The sequence below is a fragment of the Capricornis sumatraensis genome, chromosome 3 (genome assembly GCF_032405125.1).
Source record: "Capricornis sumatraensis isolate serow.1 chromosome 3, serow.2, whole genome shotgun sequence".
Taxonomy (NCBI): Eukaryota; Metazoa; Chordata; class Mammalia; order Artiodactyla; family Bovidae; genus Capricornis; species Capricornis sumatraensis.
This window is the reverse complement of record NC_091071.1, coordinates 132290698-132297596: the sequence shown is the minus strand read 5'-3', so window position 1 is coordinate 132297596 and position 6899 is coordinate 132290698.

Genomic DNA, 6899 nt, shown 5'->3' with positions numbered 1-6899 from the left:
AGTAAGTTTGTTTTTGACTCATTGAAATATTACTTCTGCTATGTTACCTAAGAGATAAGCACTACTAGTCCCTCAAAATGATAGTTCTCTTTTGTGCTTAGAGGTGATGATGAATGAAAAGTGAGTGATTTTCTGGTCTTTTTGGATAATCTGGATTTAAAACTTGCAGATTCTCCAAAGGCAGGATTATTTAATCAGAGTTGGCGTAATGGATAGTAATTCTTTCTTCATTTTTTTCTCCAGAAAGAAATGTCTCCAGGTAGAAAAAGTGATTTAAATAGAGTCAGAGGCAGGACTCCAGACTCTGCCCAAGTCACCGCCTACTCTTCTTAGCTGTCTTCCAGGTCAGCACACTGATAATGTGCCTAGAGAGTCAGGGCAGTGAAATAGTTGAGACTTGGGCTGTTCTCTGTTGGAATCCTAGTGCTTCCTTTCACCAGCTGTGAGGCCACCAGCAAGTTCTGACATCAAGCATCAGTTTCTTCATCCATTAAATGAGGAATTTATGATAGGTTTGGACACAAGAGTGTCCAGTATTGGGTCTGGCATGATGCTTGAGTAGGCAGTCAACCAATGCCAGGTGTTCCTGTTTCATTGGATTATTTGTTTCTATTTAAAGAATCTTTCATCAAGGTTTACTGCCAATAGATGTAGTATTTCTCTGTGACAGAGTTAAATAGACCCAGATTTGGCTTGATGTCTTAAATCACCCGAGAGATGGAATTGTGAGATATTTGTTATGCAACTGTATATTTGTTGTAAGTTTCATTTTGAGTCCTTTATCATAAAGAGAAGGTAGTTTGACTAATAACTGTAGTTGGCCTGAAGTTAAAATCAACTCTCTGGGTGATTCTAAGTATATATAAATTATAAAATGATGCTGAAAATAACCTCTGACAGGCTCACTAGAAGTTTAAAAATGAACTGTTTCAAATCAACGGAGAAAGTATAAGACACCATGGGATGACGAGCAGGATTTTTGCTGGTATTTAAATACATGTGGGCTGACTGGTCAACCCACAGTGCTCAAGCTCCCTGGTTGAGGATGGGAGCTGCCACTCTAATCAGAGAAGGTCCAGGCATCTTTGTCACATCGTTTAACCTTATCTTAAATTGCACACAAGGAAAAGTCCAGCAGAGGCGGAGCTGTACAGAGTTCCAGATTCTACAAACCACGGCTCAAGCTCTGTCCCTCTCACTCAACCTCTTATCTTGAGCAACTGAGTTATATCTTCTGATTTTGTCTATTCATCTCCAAAAATAATAGTACCTACCTCAACAGACCAATGTGAGGCTTAAATGAAATAAAAGGTTGGGTACAGTGGGTGGCATAGAGTACATACTAGCTGTTACTGTTGTTATAATCATCATTATTGTTAGATTCAGAGACTCTTTCCAGAGCAGAGGAAGTTCAGGGGAAAGGAAGTTAAACCTTATTCAAAAAGAAGAAAACTGAGCTGCATGTGTACGGGAACACACTCTGACCAGCTTAGTGCAGTCATTTGGCCTAGGCTGTGATGTGTATGTGTGGCTTCGGGTATTTTGACCGCATTCTCCATTTGTCATTTTTCATTTTTTTTAACTAAGAACTATTGACATCTTAGAAAATTATGTTGTTTCACCATCACAGAAAGATCAAAGACCTACCTAAGTGATCTCTTCTAACTCTGTCATCACTAATTACTGATGTAACTAAAATCAACATGTAATAGTAGATGTTGCCTCCTTTCTTTGCTTTTCTTTTGGAGCTTTATTTTGTAATGAACACAAATTGTTCCTTGAGATGTCTATCACTCCTCATGTGCCCAGCATGAGAAATCATTAAATACACTGAAGACAACTTCCAGTCTAGTTGCTGAAACTGGGTTAACTATTGACTGGAATTCTTATGTGTAACCTCACGTGTCTAAGGGGAGGGGGCCTGAGGTCAGTAATGAATTAGGGGCAAAAGACCATGATAGCTGCCAGTAACATCTTCCATTCCAAGTTGTATTAGTTTCCAAGGGCTACCTAACACATATTGCAAAACTAAGTGGCTTAAGACAACAGAACTCTGACACCAAGGTGTCGGCAGGGCCGCACTCCCTCTAACACTGTCCGGGGAGCCCTCCTTGCCTCTTCCCAGCTTCTGGGGGCCTTGCCAACAATCTTTGGTGGCCCTTTACATGCACGTGCCTCATCCAATCCTCTGTCCTCACGTAACATTTCCCCTGTGTCTCTCGGCAGTCTTCCCTCTGTGTGAATCTTCACTTAATTTCTGTAAAGATCCTATCTCTAAATAAGGTCACATTCTGAGGTATTGAGGGTTAAGGCTTTAGCTTATCTGTTTAAAAATGATTTTCATGGAAAGAGTTTACACCATGATACCAGGGATCCTTATATTTAGACTCCATGGGTCTCTGAGGCTCTACATCTAGTTATGGCAATTGAGGGAGTATGGCAGACGTCAGACACATTTGAATGTCTCTCCAACTACAGTGCCATACGTTTCAATCTCTTAAAAGTAAACTTTGCCATTATGTTGTAAATACACTGCATTGTATTTGTGTGTGTGTGTGTGTGTGTGTTAAAATTATAAATTTGCAAAAGATAAACATTTAGAATTTACTGTGTAAATTTTGCAATCTTCTTATGGCATTTCTATTTCATTGGGAGCCTCAACATATAAAAGTAGCCAAGGCTTCTGAGTATGAGTTGTGTGTCTTCGTGGCTTAACATGATCTGAATCTCTTTTTTGAGGATTTATCCCAAGGAGGCAACTATATTCCTTTATTATTTGCTTTCCAGCAAAGAAACATTCAGACCAGGAAAATCTGTGACATATTCTATTGTTAAAATCAATTTCAGGAAAAGGAAATAACAGTTAATAAAAATCACAGGTTCTTAGATGAACTAGGCGCTGTGCTAAGGGCTTTCCTTTTATTATAAGGTGCTATATTGATAGTTATAAAATTTATTGGAATTTAATAACATTTAGCAATGAGAAACATTTAACCCATAACTTTATTGACTGTGTAACTTTGAGAAATAATATGGAAAGATCTCACCTTTTAAATCCTGATTTACTTATTCTGATTTTCCCCCACTCTTGCTGCTTTACTTGATTATTTTGTACAGTGTATTATTCCCAAAGTTTCTCTACTTCTTGTTTTAAGAATGCAAAAACAGCATTTAAAAGGAAGTAGGTTTCTACCCTCTTGACATCTGACATGCATTGAATAATAGCCAATTGGCTTTCATAAATGATGAATACACTAGTTGTGCATTTTATTGAAATATATATGTATTTAACCACTGTGTGAAAATGTCCTCGTGTATCCTATTTTTACATTTACTTTGAAACTTCCTAGTCCTTGAGGTATTTTTATGGTCAGGCACAGATGCAGGCAGTGATTGTATGACCACCCTTGGATTATGTATTGCATCTAATGAAATTAGCTTTTTTACTCACCCCTGGGCAACCTTTGGAAATAAGACAATAGTCTCAGTTGTTTGTTTCCTGGAGAAATGTTAATGATTAACTTAAAAAAGGAAGAATTTCTTTTATTCCGCTGGCTAATTTTTCATAATTCCATACAATTGCTGTGTACCTTATCTTTGGTTAATACATCCCATGCAAGGTATTAACTTCTATAATGCTAGTGTACATTTATTTTTGGCTAAGAAGAAAGCACTACCGTGCCTAAAGACTTCAGTTCTTTCCAGTTGGGGTGATTGTTTTTTTATATTAAGCCTTGTCTGCAGCCAGAAAATGTTGCATTCAGGTTTTGCTTTAGTGGTGGTTAGATAAAGCATCAATCTGATTTATTTGGATACTACCTTTTGCCTGAATCCACATAATAACTAATGTTTTCCACATGTACCAGCAAATTTTTATGGGTGTACTCCAGCACGATGGGAAATACTAAAGAAATGTGAGTTACTATTACTGGCTGAAGAGTTTGCAGCCTCTGAGGAGTGTTCTTCAGGGTATGCTTAGGTGGACAACCCAGTGTAACATGTGGTACGTGATTTATTAATCTGAGGTGGATGAAGCATCTGCAGGGTATTTAGTGGAGGGTTGGGTTATCCGTTAGGGTTGAGAGAATGGTATCTGGGCTAACCCAGAAGTCCTGCCTGATGGGCTGGGCTGAAGAGAGAAACCAATTTGCTTGCCTGATGACTTGACATCTGAGTGTCTGGATCTGGGCAAGAAGCTAGAGGCATAGCCCTGAACCTTGTATGTTAACTATCTCTTCTCATTTACATATAGTACCCTAGTGGTTCAGATAGTAAAGAATCTGCCTGCCACACAGGAGACTTGGATTCCACCCTAGGTTGGGAAGGTCCCCTGGAGAAGGGAATGGCTACCTGCTCCAGTATTCTTATCTGGAGAATTCCATGGACAGAGAGAGGAGCCTGGTGGGCTACAGTCCATGGGGTCACAAAGAGTCGGACATGACTGAGCGATTAACACACACACACACGTGCGCACACACACACACACATACACACACTGCTTCATAGGTACTAATATTTGTTCCTATTGTATTCTGAGGGACATGATATTCTGAGGAAACTAAGGCTAGACTCTTCTCCGTCTTGGTCACAGATAGTGAATAATCGAGCAGATATTTGAACCCTGACAGGTTGATTCCAGGTACCCCTTTGTTTGGAGTTAGCTCTTTATGATTCCCTAAGGAGGTTATATGATAGAATTCAAAGTTTTAGGTCTTATGTGTAGACAGCCCAGGGTTCAAATCCCAGTTCTACACTTAATAGGTGAAGGTTTTTGAGTTTATTACTAAAACCTTTTTGGGATTCAGTTTCATCATCTGTACCTGAGAGAGAGAGTGAAAATGTTAGTCACTCAGTTGTATCCGATTCTTTGCAACCCCATAGACTATAGCCCATCAGTCTCCTCTGTCCATGGGATTTCCTAAGCAAGAATAGTGGAGTGGGTTGCCGTTCCCTTCTCCAGGAGATCTTTCTGACCCAGGGATTGAACCAGGGTCTCCTGTACTGCAGGCAGATTCTTTACCAGCTGAGCCACCAGGAAAGGCCAATACCCAGCCTGATAATTATTAAGTGTTCAAAAATAGCAGTGATTTCCCTTTGAACTGCCGACTTATATTCCATCCAGCCCCTCAGGTGGATCTCGCAGTGTAGTCCTCACTTGCTGTGCTGAGAATGGCACCATTGTCACACTGGTAACCTGCCACTGCTCCCATAGATGCTTCTCAGATTTAGGGCCTTAGCTAAAGTTCCAGGAGTTTTGTTTCCCTTAAAGCAGAGGTAAATCCATCCAGACATCCTCCTTTCCAGTACCAAAGGCTGCATCTGTTTTAAACCAAAAATAATACCTTGTGATTGGAAATGTTTCAGTAAAATTATTTGTGTGTTTTATTGAAGCAGAGGTTACAATTATTAGCGACACCAGGAATTTCAGACATTTAAACACAGTCTTGACTTCTCCAGAGCAAACCACATCCCTGTGCAATTATTAGTTTATCTAAATACCTTCCATCCAAACTTTAAACTGGAGCCAGCCACTGTGGGAGGTGATTCCTCTGAGGACACTCTCTCTACCATGCTTCAGTGGCAAGCAAACGTGGAGCTCAGCTGGGGGTTGCGATAAAGGTGACTTGGTTCTATTAACTAGTAATTTGCTACCTGGCTAGGGTCACTTCCTGCTGCTGCTGCTACTACTAAGTCGCTTTAGTCATGTCTAACTCTGTGCGACCCCATAGAGGGCAACCCACCAGGCTCCCCTGTCCCTGGGATTCTCCAGGCAAGGACACTGGAGTGGGTTGCCATTTCCTTCTCCAATGCATGAAAGTGAAAAGTGAAAGTGAAGTCGCTCAGCCATGTCCTACTCTTAGCGACCCCATGGACTGCAGCCTACCAGGCTCCTCCATCCATGTGATTTTCCAGGCAAGAGTACTGGAGTGGGGTGCCATTGCCTTCTCGGGGTCACTTCCTAGTCACTGCAAGTTTGGCTAAGTTATTCCGGATCCCTATTTGGAGCTGACCTTAAGGATTTAAAAGAATTAAAAACAGGGTTTCCTTCCCTTGGAGTTCCCTCCTTCTGTCCCATGACCTTATAACATCAATTTCAGCCTGTCTCTCACATCCCAGCATCCCAAGAAGAGAAGGGAACTCAAACAAATAAAAAAAAAACAGCCTATCCTTCAGAGCCTTAAAATCTTCCCTCCAGTTGAAGGCTAAACATTTTTGTTGTTATTTTGGCTTACTTGTTTCATTTTAATAGTAGCTTGCAGTAGAAAGAAGCTATAATTTCTTTTAAATTTGAGGTAAGTTATCAGAATGGGTCAGCTTATTGTATTACTAAGAGAAGATGAGTTTGGTCTCTTTTGAAAAGAGCGTGTGTGTTAAAAGTGTTAGTCACTTTAGTCATGTCTGACTCTGCGATCCCATGGATTGTAGCCCACCAGGCTCCTCTGTCCATGGGATTTTCTAGGCAAGAATACTGGAGTGGGTTGTCATTCCCTTCTCTAGGGGATCTTCCCGACCCATTGAAATTAGGTCTCCTACATTGCACGTGGATTCTTTACCTCCTGAGTCACTAGGGAAGCCTTATCGCCAAAATTACTAAGATATGGGAATTATGATCTCCACCTATAGGCAAGTAACCAAAGCTTAGAGAGAGTAAGGCATTTGTGCATGATCATATTGTGGCTCAGTGTTAAAGAATCTGCCTGCCAATGCAGGAGATGCAGGAGACACGGGATTTATCGCTGGGTCGGGAAGATCCCCTAGAGGAGGGCTTGCCAACCCACTCTAGTATTCTTGCCTGGAAAATCCCATGGACAGAGGAGTCTGGCAGGCTATAGTCCATGGGGGTTGCAAAGAATCAGACACAGCTGAAGAGACTGAGCATCAGGAACAGCAGCAGTATA